This window comes from Bison bison, unplaced genomic scaffold (assembly GCF_000754665.1).
Source record: "Bison bison bison isolate TAMUID 2011002044 unplaced genomic scaffold, Bison_UMD1.0 scf7180017864255, whole genome shotgun sequence".
NCBI lineage: Eukaryota > Metazoa > Chordata > Mammalia > Artiodactyla > Bovidae > Bison > Bison bison.
The window spans coordinates 2,113,387-2,129,391 of NW_011494827.1; the positions used below are offsets into that span (position 1 = coordinate 2,113,387).

The window sequence follows — 16,005 nt, forward strand, 5'->3', positions numbered from 1 at the left end:
GGCCCCAGTTGGAGGCTGGCTCCACCCCTTTCTCTGGTGGGGGACCCTGGCCGGGTTCCTCTGCCCTCACCTCATGGTCTCCAGCCCGCAACCTGGGAAGTGAGGATGATGAGGGTGGAACACCTCCCAGGGATGCTGTCAGGACTATGGACAGACAAGGGTAGCACAGAGGGAGTGCTCCAGACATCCGGCTTCCCCCAACCTCAAACACGAAGCACTTGAAGGCCAAAAACCTTCCAGCATGGGGACAGCAGTGGAGCGGTGGTGTCTACCTGCCCACCGGCTGCCAGGCAGGAAATGTCACAGGTGCTGCGAGTGAACACAGGTCCACAGAGGCTTTGTGCTGGGTAAAGAAAGCAAGCAGGGGCCATGGCTTCGGAAGCCCCTGCTTAATTCATGTGGCTAACCCAGTAAGGGTCTGGCGGAAGAGGTGGCAAGTCAGTGTTTGTAAGTTAAATAAAAATTTACTTTTGGAGCCACTGCTGAGATATGATTAGGCAGAGAGAAGGGATGAGAACATTTCAGAGGATTGGAGGTGTAGGGGTGATCACCCCACAGGGTTTTCTGTGCTCCTCCAGATTGGCTCAGTCAGTAAAGAATCTGCCTGCAGTGCAGGAGACCTGGGTTTGATCCCCGGGTCAGGAAGATCCCCTGGAGAAGGGAATGGCAACTCACTTCAGTAATCTTGCCTGGAGCATTTCATGGACAGAGGAGCCTGGAGGGCTATAGTCCATGGGGTCGCAAAGAGTCGGACACGACTGAGGGACTTTCACACACACATCCACAGAGTTGCCATCTTCAGACAGGAAATCTATCTTTTTTGAAGGAAAGGAAAACTGGTTTGAAAACTTCAAGCTGGGTGTCTGTGCCTCTTTCCTGAGGGATACCATGTGGGCTGATCGACAGATCAGTGAGATGGGAGAGAAAGTTCAAAAAACGGATCCCAGGACAGACACAGGAATTTAACCCACATAAATGGGGAGAGAGAGAATAGCTCATGCCCTACCACTGGACTGGGACGGAGGACAAGCTATTTGGGAACAAATAAAACCAGATATCTATCTAGATCCTTAAACAACTTTCATGTGGATTACACACTGAGATAAAAACAAGGCTTCACTAACAGATGAATGGATGAAGAAGATGTGGTATAAACAGATGTATACATATACATACGTGTATATGCACATCCCCATGTATGTATACCACACCGTATACATGTCTATATATGCACAGGCACATATGCACGTACACACAGTGACTACTACTCAGCCATAAAAAAGCATGAAGTGATGTCATTTACAGCAACATGGATGGGCCTAGAGATTATCATACTAAGTGACGTAAGGCGGACAGAGAAAGACAAATATCATATGACATCACTTACATGTGGAATCTAAAAAATTAATACAAATGAACTTATTTACAAAACAGGAACAGACTTACAGACTTAGAAAACAAACTTATGGTTACCAGTGGGGAAAGGTGGAAGGGAGAAGGATAAATTAGGAATTAACAGATATTTACACTACTATGTATAAAATAGATAAACAGCAAGGTCCTATTGTATAGCACAGGAAACTATATTCAGTATCTTATAACAATCTATAATGGAAAAGAATCTGAAAGAATAGATCTGTGTGTGTGTGTGTGTGTGTGTATGAATCACTTTGTTTCACACTGGAAACATTGTAAATCAACTTTTTTTTTTTTTAAAGAAACCACAGAACAAAGAAATCTCCTAAAAACAAGTATTAGAGGAGGCCAACAGTTTAAGCGTCCACAGAGGGCACTAAGGCTAAACTTCTGGTGGGGAAAAGCATCCCAGAGCGAAAACACCAGAGCCCAAGATGGGAAAAAAATTATTGCAACATATTAAAGACCAGGAGTTAATATCCCCTTTAGGTTACGAAGCTTTACAAATCAAATCTGCTTTAAGCGACGTGCCAACAGTGAACTAAGCATAAATAAAGAAGCAGCAATTCTCCAAAAAGAAAAGCACGTGGCCAGTACACAGGCGACAAGATGCTCAGCCTCACTGAAATCCAAAAACGAGACTAGGGATGAGAATTCTCACTTGTCACGCTGGCACAGGTCTGCACTGTTGGCAGGGTCCTGGGACATGGCTATTCCCGCTCACTCCTGGTGGGTACAAATTGGCACAGCTCTTCTAGAGTGCCATTTGGCAACTCCTGTGAAAAATTTTAAATGCGGATTGCTTTCGCTTAGTAGCTTCACTTCTAGAATCTTTCCTAAGGGAACAATCAGACAGGGAGATAATCCATAAAGATGGGAATAAAAAGGCACTCGTTAAATAAAGCCAAGCAGAGGCCATGGCAAGATTTCTGTGTGTGAAAAGCTGGTCACAAATCGAGTGATCCCTTTTCTCAGGGGAAAAGCCCCAAGTCGAGACACTCACTGGCATCACAGCTCTAATGAGCAGGATAAGCCAAGAAAGTATTTCCATTTAGGGGCAGGGGAAGGCGGCTGTGTGAACAAAGAGGATTCTTAGAAAGAAAAGGTGGAAGGCTGCTGTCAACAGTGGGGAGGGAGAGAAGAACCAGGAAATGGAGTGGGGGTAGGTAGGTTTGGGCCAAGAAAAAGAGAGGGAGAAGAAATTAGCCTGCAGAGAAGTGACAATGGCACCAAGAAGATGAAATATACTAAACATCCAATTGGGACTAAATATACTAATGGGACTTTTAGAATCTCCCAGAGTAGATGAATAAGTCTAACTGACAAAAATAATAGCTTTCTTTCCTATATACTAGCAATAACCAATTCGCGGATAAAACTGGAAGATGATTCCGTTTGTAACTGAATCAAAATGAGCTAGGAATGAACAGCACAGACTGTTCAGGAGAGAGGAGAAAATGGTATTTTTCTATAAGGGACAGAGCAAGCTGAACCGAGAAGCAGTTACTCACTCTCAAGCTTGCACTCCCCAAATCAACACCTGCTTCTTCTCTGGCCTTGGACCCCTTCTCATTCCCATCTTCTCTCAAACCTCCCTCCTTTGTCCCAGCTACTGCAGTGTCACCTCCCTCCAGGGCTCCTCACCGTCAACTTTATCTACTCCAGTCAATTCCATTAAAATAAACAGACTTCTCTCTGTCCCCAACACCCCTAACCTCTGCCTCTCCATCTTTGAGGCTGGCATCTAGGCTGCCTCCTCATTTCCTGCGGGCTATGAGCTTCCTGGGGGCAGGGACTGGGTCTAAGTCACCCCAGTCTCTATCCCTCAGCGCAGAGTGCCATGTGGGATACCCTGGTGGTGGGGTTAAAGAGGCGGGAGGGGGAATGGATGGAAGGACAGATGAACACAGAAATAAAGAAAAAAATGACTCCATTCAACTCAGAACTTCAATATAGCCCAAGCAGAGTTTGGTGCCAGGGTCCCTAAGACTCCTTCCAACCTGAGTTTCTAAGACTTTATGGTGCAGTCCCCCTGACGCCTGGGGTCTGGACCTCAATTCGTAGGCTCAGCTTAAAAAGAAAATCTTCAGAAGAAACAGCACTCAAAGGAGGGAAACAATCATTTCTCAAACCGGAGGAGTCTCTTCCAGTGGGGAATTTTGTTTTGGGGACAACCTCTAAAAATAAATAATATTTAAAAGAATAAAATGGATCATATGGCAGTTGTAATCCTAGTTTTTAAAGGAATCTCCATACTGCTCTCCATAGTGGCTGTATCAGTGGGAGGCGGGAGGGAGGTTCAAGAGGGAGGGGACCGTATGTATACCTACGGCTGATTCATGTTGATGTGTGGCAGAAACCAACACAGTATTGTAAAGAAACTATCCTCCAATTAAAAATGTAACTTAAAAAGAATAAAATGGATTTAGTAAAAGACTGAAAAATATAAAATACTGTGGAGAGAAATTAAAGATGACCTTAATAAATGGAGAGGCATCCTATGTTCATGGATCATAAGACTTAATATAGTTAAGACCAGATTTACCTACTGATTCTACACAATTCCTATCAAAATCCCAGCTGACTTCTTCAAGAAGATAGTCCTGAAATTTCAACATGAATAACCTTTAAAACAAACAACAACCAAAGATTGAGGACACAAATTTCCTGATTTCAAAACTCACCACAAAGCCACAGTGATCAAGACAATGTGATGCTTGTATGAGGACAGACACAGAGATAAACAGAACAGAGCTGAAAATTCAAATACACACCTTTACATGTATGGTTATTTCTATTTTTGACAAGAATATCAAGATAAATTGATAGAAATAACAGCCGTTTTAACTAATGGTGCTGGGACAACTAGATATTCACAAGCAAAGGAGTGAAGCTAATACCCACTTCATGTCATATACAAAAGAAAAAAACCCTTAGAAGGAAACACAGGAATAAATCTTCATGACCTTGAACTGGGCAATGAATTCTTAGATAAGATATGCAAAGCACAAATGGAAAAAAAAAAAGATAAACTGAACTTGACCAGAATTTTAAAATTTGAAGGACACTGCAGTGGTTTGAATAGTGTCCTTCAAAAATTCATGTCCACCGGGAACCTCAGAATGTGACCTTATTTGGGAATGGGGTATGTGCAGACATAATAAGTTAAGGATCTTGAGAGGAGATCATTCTGGAACTGGAGTCTATAACAGACAGCAGAAAGGCACACAGGGAAGAAGACCACGTGAAAACAGTGGTGAAGGTTTGGAGTGATGTGGCCACAAGCCGAGGAATGCTTGGGGCCACCAGAAACTTGGAAGAGGCATGAGACTCACAGGGAGTGTGACCCTGCTGACACCCTGATTTCAGACTTCTGGCCTCCAGCACTGGGCAAGGACAGATTTCTGTTGTTTTAGGACCACACCACCCAGTTTGTGGCCATTTGTTATAGCAGCCCCAGGAAACTAACCCAGATGGCACAAAGAAAATGAAAAGAAAATCCACAGGAGAAAATATTTGCAAGTCATATACCCAATAGTGAAGTCGCTCAGTCGTGTCCGACTCTTTGTGACCCCATGGACTGTAGCTTACAAGGCTCCTCTATCCATGGAATTTTCCAGGCAAGAGTACTGGAGTGGGTTACCATTTCCTTCTCCAGGGGATCTTCCCGACCCAGGGATCGAACCTGGGTCTCCCGCATTGCAGACAGACACTTTACCATCTGAGCCACCAGGGAAGCCTCCCATATATCCAATAAGAGGCTGTCAACTACAAATTGGCACTTATCAAGGGCGCTGCCAATGAGTGAACAACAAAGGCATTTGCCATCTGCCTCTAAGAAGATTGAACCCCATGCTGCTGACCTTCAACAACCCCTGAGGGAGTTCAAAGCAGGGTGAGGCACTCTGTGCTCCAGGGAACCTGGTGGACAGGTCTTTAGATATTGGATGTTTTTAGGAACAAATTTCATGATCTCAACCCTTGCATCTCATATCTGGAGAAGCACTATATCCCTTCATGGTGACATCAGATCCTCATGACTAACAAAAAACCTTTTGTAAAGTGAGTGTTTCATGGTACTCCCCCTTCACCCAAACCTTATATATTGACTTTCCCCCACTGCCGCTTTGGAGCAGCCTCTCAGAGCTGTCTGAGATGCTGCCTCCCGGGCTGCAGTCCTCACTTTGCCCCATATAAAACTTAACTCGCAATTCTCAAGTTGTACATCTTTTTTTAGTCGACAGGGCCTATATCCAGAATATAGAAAGAACTCTTACAACTCAACAATCGAGACAAACAACCTCATTTTTAAATAGGCAAAGGATTTAAATAGGTATTTTTCCAAAGAAGATATATACCAACAGCCAATAGACAGATGAAAATGTGCTCAACATCACTAGTCATTAATGAAAATCAAAACCACAATGAGACAGCACTTCACATCCACTAGAGGAAAAAACACCTGTTTTAAGCCTCCCAGCTTGTGGTATTTTGTTATAGCAGCCCTGGGAAACTGTGTGTATGTGTGCACACGCATATACATGATTTTTTCTTTTTTTTATATTGAAGTAAAATTGATTTTCAATATTGTGTTAGTTTCAGGCAAAGTGATTCACATATACATACATATATATATATTTCAGATTCTTATCTTATACAGGTTATTACAACATATTGAATATAGTTCTCTGTGCTATACAGTAAATCCTTGCTGTTTATTTATTTTATATATAGAATATATAGTATGTATCTGTTAATCCCGTACTAATTTATCCCTCCCCCCTTTCCCCTTTAGTAATTGTTTTTTTTTCTATGTCTGTGAGTCTATTTCTGTCTTGTAAATAAATCATTTGTATTGAATATTATTTTTTAGATTCCACATATAAGTGATACCATATAATATCTGCCTTTCCCGTGTGGCTCACCTGGTAAAGAATCCACCTGCAATGCAAGCGACCTGGGTTCGATCCCTGGATTGGGAAGATCCCATGGAGAAGGGAAAGTCTTCCCACTCCAGTATTCTGACCTGGAGAATTCCACGGACTATACAGTCCATGGGGTCGCAAGGAGTCGGACATGACTGAGCAACCTTCACATGACTGAGCAACCGTCACTCACTTCATCTAACTTCACTCAGAATTAACAGTCTTCCATGTTTCTGCAAATGGCAATATTTCATTCTTTTTTATGGCAATATTTCATTCTTTTGGGGGAGTGAGTAGTATTCCATTGTTCATATGGACCACATCTTTATGCATTCAGTGAATGGACATACAGGTTGTCTCCATGTCTTGCCTATTGTAAACAGGGCTGCAAAGAACTTTGGGGTGCATGTATCTTTTTGATTCCGGTTTTCTCCAGATATATACCCAAAGGTGGGATTGATGGATAATATAGTAACTTTATTTTTAGTTTTCTAAGGAACCTCCATACTGTTCTTCATAGTGGCAGCATCAATTTATACTCTCATCAACAGTGTAGGAGGGTTTCTTTTCTCCACACCCTCTCCATAATTTATTTGTAGACATTTTGATAATGGCCATTCTGACCAGTGTGAGATGGGACCTCGTGGTAGTTTTGATCTGCACTTCTCTATTAATTATCAATGTTGAATATATATGATTTATTTTTAAATTGACTTTTAACCATTAGGCAAGGGAACTAAACAAAACCCTCAAGGCTGAGAGGAGCCATGTCCATGCCCACAACCTACCAAGGACAGCTGTAACCAGGCCTGACCCAAGACATTAAACCATTAACTATGGCCTCCAAGAGGCAGCCTGAGAGCAGGTGTCAGGAGGGAAGGGCAGAGAAAGTGAGGCAAGGGGTTGACAACACACAGGGGGAGCAACGGTCAAAGTGTTGCCTGAGGGCCAAAGCAGACCATAAGCAAGACCCAGAGCCAGTTCATGGCACACAGCATCCTTCAGATGCTGCAAATGGATCTCACTCACATGATCAGATGTCAATGTCACAGCACAACACAAGAAGCTCTAAGTGCTGAAGAACCAGAGCCTCTCCTCAGAGATGGTGGCAGTACAGCCCAGGACTGTCTCGTGCTTCGGACGCATGTCTCCAAGTGCCATCCATACCTTCCTGCTAACCCACAGACATCTCATAATACGCAGCCCAGAACTGGGCTCCCCACTTCCCATCCTTACATCTGTGTTTCTCTCAAGTTCCTCACCCCAGGAAATACCCCATCAGCCCCCTAGGCCAGAAATCTGGGTGTCCTTGGGCTTCCCTGGTGGCTCAGATGGTAAAGAATCTGCCTGACATGCAGGAGACCTGGATTTGACCCCTGGGTCAGGAAGATCCCTTGGAGAAGGACATGGCAACCCACTCTAGTATTCTTGCCTGGAAAAATCCCATGCACAGAGGAGACCGGCAGGCTACAGTCCATGGGGTCACAGAGTCCAAGACCACTGAGTGAGTTCTTCTAAGCTACTAGCTAATAACAACCACCAGATTATTCTAACATCAGTGATTTTCAAACTGCTGTGCACCAGAAGCCCTGAAGCCTAATGAATCTCACAGAAGCCTAAAGTTCCCCCATGATTCTCCTGCTCCTCATGTTTCAGAGCTGCTCCATTTGATTTATCAGTAATAAATAAATAATAAATAAATAAAACGCAGCTACTGATCTTGAGGGGCACTCCTGAGTGTCGGGATGCGGTGCAAGCCGTTTATAAACATTATTTCTCAGGCAACTCCTTGGAGCAAATAGTTTATTTCCCTCACTTTATAGATGAAGGCAGAGCTCAGGAAGGTTAACTAAGTTCCAGGAGGTCACACAGCCCAGTGGGGAGCAGCAGAAGCGGAATCTCTTCAGAGTCTCTTTGAGCACAAGGCGCTTCATCTCACCAAGGGCAGGAATTAGAGGCTTGGAGCACGAGGCCGGTCCTCAGGACCTACGGCCAGCAGCACAGGAGCCTCAAGGGGCCAGGCACAAGCTCTCAGTCCAGGGCAACTGTTCCTAGCCCTGCTGACCACTGGAAAAGCCCAGAGAATTGATTGTTCATACCCGTGCCCAGCTCCACCTGGCCACTGAATCAGAACTCTCCAGGGGCCAAGATGGTATCATATTCTCAACTACCTGGGCAACTAGAGTTAAAAAAAAAAACTGGCTCCAGCAGCGGTTCTCAACCTTGGCTGAAAATTCCTGATGCCCAGGCCCTGCTCCGTCTCAGTGACTCAGCATCCTGGAGTGAGGTACAGGTCTCAGTGGTTTTTTAAGGTCCTCAGGTGATTCCAACGTGCAGCCAAAGCTGCAGCCGCTGGTTTCGGGCCTTGCCTGTTCCAGGTGTGGCCTCCAGGTGTGGAGCACTGGCACAGCCAGGGAGCTTGTTAGAAATGCAAGATTTCAGGCCCAACCCAGACCTGCTGAATCGGAAATGTGGGGGTGAGTTCAGCCAGTCCTTCAGGTGCCGCTGATGCAAGTTCAAGGATGAGAATCTCTTGCAACTCAAAAATGGGTCCACAGACCAGTAGCGTCAGCATCCCTGGGATCGCATCAGAGATACAGGGTCTCAGGCCCCATCCCCAGACCCACTGACTCAGAACCTGCATTTTAACTAGATGCCCAGGTGAGTCAAGCACACAGTGAAGAGAGGATCTGCCCTTCTTCCCCTTTCCCTGCTCCCTTCTGCTCTGGATTAGCTCTCATCTCACCAGGAAGGAGGCCACGGTCCTGATGCTCTGGTGCACACAGGCCACTGGAAGGAACAAGGCTAGAGACACGCAAGCCTGGGTTACACGCTGACTGACTCAGCAACTGAGAGCAGGCCCGGGTGACAGCTTAATGTAGTGCTTCTCAAACTTTAATGCGCTTGAGTACGACAAGCTCCTTGAATGCCCCTTAGCTGGCCCATCCCCAGTAATGCTGATCAAATGGGTTGGGCCCATGAGTCAGCATTTCCACAGGTGATGTCATGCCGGAGGTCCCAGGATCACACTTGGCTAACCCTGATTTAGTGTGGATGGAGGAGGCTGGTAGGCTACAGTCCAGGGGGTCACAAAGAGTCAGACACAACTGAGCGACTTCACTTTCTTTCCTTCTTTCTTTTCTGCAGCCAATCTATCAGGGTTCGAATCCAACTTTAGCATGCACTGACTGTGCAGCCCTGTGTCCCACCTGGCAAAGGAGCCTAGCGGTGATTCCAACTTCATAACTTGTTATGAAGAGGCAGTAGACTGAGAACTAAAGTGCTTACGTGAGTACAAGTGGACCCATAGTTTTAAGTTTTACTACACACACAGGGATTCTCTAGTAGCTCAGCTGGTGAAGAATCTGCCTGCAATATGGGAGACCTGGGTTCGATTCCTGGGTCAGGAAGATCCCCTGGAGAAGGAAACAGCTACCCACTTCAATATTCTGGCCAGGAGAATTTCATGGACCATCTAATATAGTCCATGGGTCGCAAAGAGTCGGACACGACTGAGCGACTTTCACTTTCACACTACCACCGAAACCGCAGCCACCACCATCCCTACCATCGGCACCTCCCACCACCAGCCCTACTATATCACCCACACCACCACCATCCTCACAACCATCATCAGTACCATCACCATCACCATTGTCTCCACCACCAACGCAATATTACCATCACCTGCAACACCACTGCCTCTCTCACCACCACCATCACGTGTAAATCCTGTGCTGCTCCAGCCCTGGCCTGGGCTTCTTCCTCACCCCCAAAGACCCCCAGGGGGCCAGCCTGTACTGGGCCTGGGGAAAAAGAGGGGACCCAGCCCCGGCCCCACCCTTGGTCACTCATGACCCATTCCACAAGCCTGTCCCACACAGGGCATTAATGTGAGGACAGCCAGGGTGCATGGGAGCCTCAGGGTGGCCTTGGCCATGTTCTCCAAAGTGACTTTCTGTCCCCGGATGCCCAGGGCCCTGGGACTCTCTTCCTCAGGGCTAGAAGGAATGTGTGAAGGAGGAGGCGTCTCTTCCCTTATCAGTAACCAATACCCATCACCATAACCACCCTCACACCACCACCACCAATACCAGCACCATCACCAATATCATCACCATCACCACTCTCCCCAGTACCCCACCACCCCACCACTCTATCAGCATCATTTCCACCATCACTACCATCACCACCGCCACCAAATTATCATGATCACCAACACCCATCACCAAAACTACCCTCAAACCACCACCAATACCATCACCACCAATACCATCACCACCAATACCATCACCACTGCCAGCACCAAAGTCACTTTCACCGCCACCTCCATCATCAGCATCACCATAATTACCACCAGCTCCATCACCCACACCACCACCACCCTTCTTACCACAACACCATCACCATCACCACCCTCCTCACCACCCTCCCAGCACTACCATCATGACCCCCACCACTGGGTATTCACAATACAGCCCCAGTCATCAAAGACTGTTAGCCTAGGTGGACAGGCAGACAAGAGACTGGGAGAGAGAGAGAATACAGAACCTCCTGTCGTGTAGACCAGCGGCCCCCAACCATTTTGGCACCAGGGAGTGGTTTCATGGAAGACAATTTTCCCATGGACCTGTAGGGGGATGGCCTGGGATGATCCAAGCACACTGCATGTACTGTGCACTCTATCTCTATCATTATTATATCAGCTCCACCTCAGATCATCAGGTGTTAGATCCTAGGGGCGGGGGACCCCTGCTTGGTTAGACCAACTCAGTTCAGCGTTTGTTCAGAGACAAATGCCAAGGAAATGAATGCAAAATAGTGATGGGTGTGGGAAGGTAGAAGAGGGATCTTTACATGTCCTGCATGTTGGTGGTCCAATCTCAGAAACCACCTAGACCAGGTGAGACTAGGGCTGTGCTTCTTTCATCTCCACATGTCAACTCCTGGTACAGGGCCTGGCCATGGAATCAGGAATGAGTCCACAGACTTGACTTTTCAAAGTCACTTTCCTACTCAGTTTATGCTTCCATTAAATAGGGAAAATGTTAATTTCAAAGTTGCTGAAGTATATATTCTTACAGAGCTATGAAGATATCTAATAGTTAAGCATTATTGATATTCATCATTAATAACTGAAACTAACAGAAAAGCTGAACTTCTCACTTCTCCACAGGCTCCTCAATTGACGCTGACCACTCTTCCCAGGACACACACCACACCACTAGAGAATTCTCAGCCCACTCTCTTCCAGTAATGAAAATCCTCTGAATTCTCAGTCCAATGTTCTAATATCTATAGTCCTGCCTTCAGGCGAGCTGCGACCCCCTCAGCCTGAACCGGCAGGCGAGCTCAGGACAGCTGCCCAGAGCAAGTGATGCTCCTGTCTACACTCCCCAGCACACTAGGTGAGATGCCAGCCCCTCAGCTTTACATCCTGCTGATCTTTCAACTTCCTCCAGCTGGCTATGCCCTGGTCCCTTGGCACCAACCGAGCAATCTGCAGACAAGATTAATAAATCCCAGCTGCAGAAAGCAGTGCCTCTAATGAGAACGGAGCCAGGACAGGGCAAGATAACGAGACCCAGGCCAGGCCCACATCTAAATCCTGTGCTTCTCCAGCCTTAGCCTGGGCTTCTTCCTTGCACCCAACACCACCAGCGGGCCAGCCTGTACTGGGCCTAGGAGAAAAGAGAGGACCCAGCCCCGGCCCCACCCTTGGTCATTCATGACCCATCCCACCAGCTTGGCCCACACAGGGCATTATTGTTAGGACAGCCAGCCAGGGCACGGGAGCCTCAGGGTGGCAGTGGCCATGTTCCCCAAACTGACTTTCTGTCCCAGATGCCCAGGGCCTTGGAACTCTCTTCTTCAGGGCTAGAAGGAATGTTTGAAGGAGGAGGCGTCTCTTACCTGCAAGGTTCTGCTCAGGCAGCATCCTTGCCCAGGATGTTGGCCCTGCCCATCTGTTCACTCCACAAACACTGACTGTACATCTCCTGGGCTCCCGGCTTGAGTACAGACGATGAAATGGAAACAGCTGCTGCCCCTGCATTACCCACGATCTGGCAGGGGTGGTGACTTATAATCAGACAACTGCAATGAAATAAGGTCAGTGCTCAGAGCCTGGAGGGCTTCCTGGAGAAGGGAGCCCTTAAGTCATGTCTTCATGGAGAGGTAGGGATCCCAGATTAGCAAAGGATAAAAAAAACAAAGACACCAAGCCCTACTATGTGTGTGTGAATTTCTATATGTTCCCACAAGCACGGGGGAAAGTTCTGGGGTTCCACCTACCGTGGGTTACCCCACATGAGATGGAGAGAATGTATTTTTTTCTTTATTCTCCTCTTTGTTTGAATAGTTACAATAAAAATAGGACTTTAGTAATTTTAGAAGGCAACACAATAAACATGTAAAGCAAAAAGAGAAATGAAAAATTTAAGGAAAGTTGACCCAAAAGGAAAGATTCTGAAAATGAAATGATTTCTCTAAAGAAGGTAGAATGAATTCTGTCAAAAGTCTGTGTCTCTGATTCAAGACTGGTCCCCAGGAGGCTGATCAGAATGGAACTGTGGAGTGAGTAGTTCTCTCCACCTAGAGGTGATGGAGATGCTGAAGAGGCCGGAGACCCAAGGGTGGATGGTGAACAGAGCCGAGCCTCACCAAGCCTCTCCCGCTAGGAGTACAAATTGAAAAGTACAAACTTTTCAATTTGCAAACTTTCAAAACTGCAGAAAAGTCCCAAGAATAGTATAGTGAACTCTCCACATCTTCCTTAGACTCACCAATAGTTCATAGTTCCCCTCTGCTACTTTATCGATGTTTCTATACATAAAAGTCTATTTTTATGAACCACTTGAAAATAAATTGCAGACACCACAACAGCTCACCCTCAGTGCTGTGGCTTTCATCTCTTAACATCAAAGACATGATGAGATCACAACACAATTATCAAAACCAGGAGATTTTACCACTGATACGTTTCCCACTCCAATGTATGTCACCAATTGTTGCAGTGATGTCCTACTTAGCAAAATGATTCTTTTTCTTGACCCAGCACTGTAATTAAAGAGCAGTTGTATGCAGGGTGAGGTCATGTCTCTGTCAGAGGTACTCCAAACCACAAACTTCCCCAAATAATCAAGTGGAAAAGTAAAACATAAAGACAATCAGAATAATATGCCTCATTAGAATAATCTTTGACAAGTAGTAGGACAGGGCAGCTGGAAAGGGTTCTAGGCACCATGATCAAGGATGATGAACCCTCAGGTGATACCAGCCTTGGTCTTCGGCTCTGTGTCTAAGAAAAACACAAACCACATGCCCGCGGGCATGACAGTGGGGTCCTTCTGTCCTTGGGAGCTGGCAGCCTGGGTCAGGTGGGCCACAGCGCATAAGAGCAGGGGATCTGGGCTCCCACCTCGCAACTGCTGAGTCTACCTGGAGAAGTCACATAGACACTGTGGGCCTCGGTTTCCCCCATCTGTAGGGGTGGAGTCTGGCCACTTCCTCACCCTCTGCCCCCTCATTCATGGCCACCCTGAGCCCTGCTGAGTTCTAATCCAGGGTCCCTGATCTGGGTGTCTACCACTACGTTTCTGAGAATCTGAAACAGTAAAATATATTCACAGACTGTCGCTGGTGCCTCACTGCCCTCAGGGTGAAAACCAAACTCCTTGGCTTGGATAAAGCCCTTCCTCATCTGTCCCCTCCTCCTCCTTCCCATGAATCCCCTGAGACTCTCCTCACCAGTATCCCAACCAATGTCAGAAAGCAGCAGCCCTAACCAGCAGTGGTGTTTTCTCCAGAGCATTGATTGCTAAAGCCATGGAGGCCCAGAGAGGTTGAAGAACCAGCCCAAGTCCAGCAGCTCAGGAGTAACAGAACTGAGGCACCAAGAAATACGCTCCAAACCAGAGCCCTTCAGCCCACATGAGAAGCAAAGTGTTTCATTGACACAGGTCTCGACCTGCATGCTGCCTCTGGACAATGCTGGAAAAGATACTACAACAGTGGTTCAGAAGGTGCTGGGAATAAAGATGAAAGCTGGTGGCTTTTTCTTTATGAAATGCTTTCTTACTTCTGTATAGCTTTAAATTTCACAGTGGAACAATAATAGTAACTAAAATTCCACAAGCACTAAGTGATGAAGAGTCCCACAGACATCTCACTATCACTACATCACTGATACACTATGCACAGGAAACAGAACTGGTGGCCTGATTTCAACTGGGAGCTCATCCCAGCATGGCGGGCATCGGCAGGATTTCCCACTCAGCTCTGCCCAGGCAGGTGGATGCTGCCTTAGACCAGGACCCTGCCCACAACTGGAGCATGCCTACCAATCCTGGACTCCCTCTGCACCTGGAAAAGATTTCCGATTTTTTTCCTTCCAATTGAAGTAACAGATGCCTTATGTGTGTGTGTGTGCTCAGTTGCGTCTGACTCCTTGTGACCCCATGAACTCTAGCCCCCCAGGCTCCTGTGTCCATGGAATTTTCCAGGAAAGAATATTTCAGTGGGTTGTCATTTCCTACTCCAGGGGATCTTCCCAACCCAGGAATCAAACCCACATCTCTTGTGTCTCCTGTATTGGCAGGTGGATTCTTTATCACTGTGTCTCCTGGGAAGCCCCAATAGATGACTTATGGCTCCCTTTAAAGAGCTTAAGAGACTAACTCTATATTTATTTAATGATTATTTTTAATTCTGTCAAGACCCATTATCCTCTCTGAACCCCAGGTTCTTCATCTGTATAAGAAATAGGAACACTGGCGTCCAAAGGGCTATAAGTGAAACTCCTAATAGCAGAGGATGTGTTCTGCTCAGTAGATACAGTGACAGACAGCATCATTACCACTTCCTGACAATCTACTCAGTGTCAGATACCAGGTACTAAAGCTACATAGATGAAGAAGGCACAGTGCTACCCTGGAGTGATTAGAGGCCTAATGTTGGGGGGTAGGAGGCGGGGGGAGGACAATAAATTCCTAAAGGGCTAGTACTTGACCCTGAGCACAGCAGGAAGCCACTGGAGAGGTTTATGGCCAGGACAAGGTCAAACACCCATGCATTTCTGACTGCTTGCTCAGGGTCAACACGGAGGGCTGCCTGGAGGGGGCCCCCAGGGGCAGAGACAGCGTCCTGAGGCTGTGTGTCTCTCCCTGATAGGGGATGAAGGAGCCTGAGGTGACATTATGGATGTGAATAGTTCAAGAGGCAAAACCATAGGAGTATAGTCCAAGTGAATGACGACAAAGAATTTCTAAAGCTTGAATTGAGCTGTATTTCACATTTTGAAAAGTGAAAAGAAAAGTGAAAGTTGCTCAGTTGTGTCTAACTCTTTGCAACCAACCAACCCCATGGACTGTAGCCCACCAGGCTCCTCTGTCCATGAGATTCTCTAGGCAAGAACACTGGAGTACGTTGCCATTCCCTTCTCCAGGGTATCTTCCTGACCCAGGAATCAAACCTGGGTCACCAGCACTGCAGGCAGATTCTATACCATCTGAGCCACCAAGGAAGCCCTGTATTTTACATTTTAATCTAATTTTAAATCTCTTCAAACATTTACCAAGCTCCTTATCACTCCTACCCCAGGCTTATCACTCCTACCCCAGGCTACTTTTCTACAGAAATGGGAAGCAGCACAGTTTCAAGAAAA

General features: G+C 46.4%; 1 protein-coding gene across 1 annotated transcript in view; it reads right to left on the reverse strand.

Moving 5' to 3' along the window:
* The window catches only part of JAKMIP1 (janus kinase and microtubule interacting protein 1), a 130,333-nt gene that overhangs the window by 112,929 nt on the left and 1,399 nt on the right, over positions 1 to 16,005 (reverse strand). Inside the window, exon 2 of the mRNA XM_010847797.1 lies at positions 12,255 to 12,437. The gene's annotated coding sequence lies outside the window, so the exon portion shown is untranslated. The remainder of the gene's footprint in view (positions 1 to 12,254; positions 12,438 to 16,005) is intronic.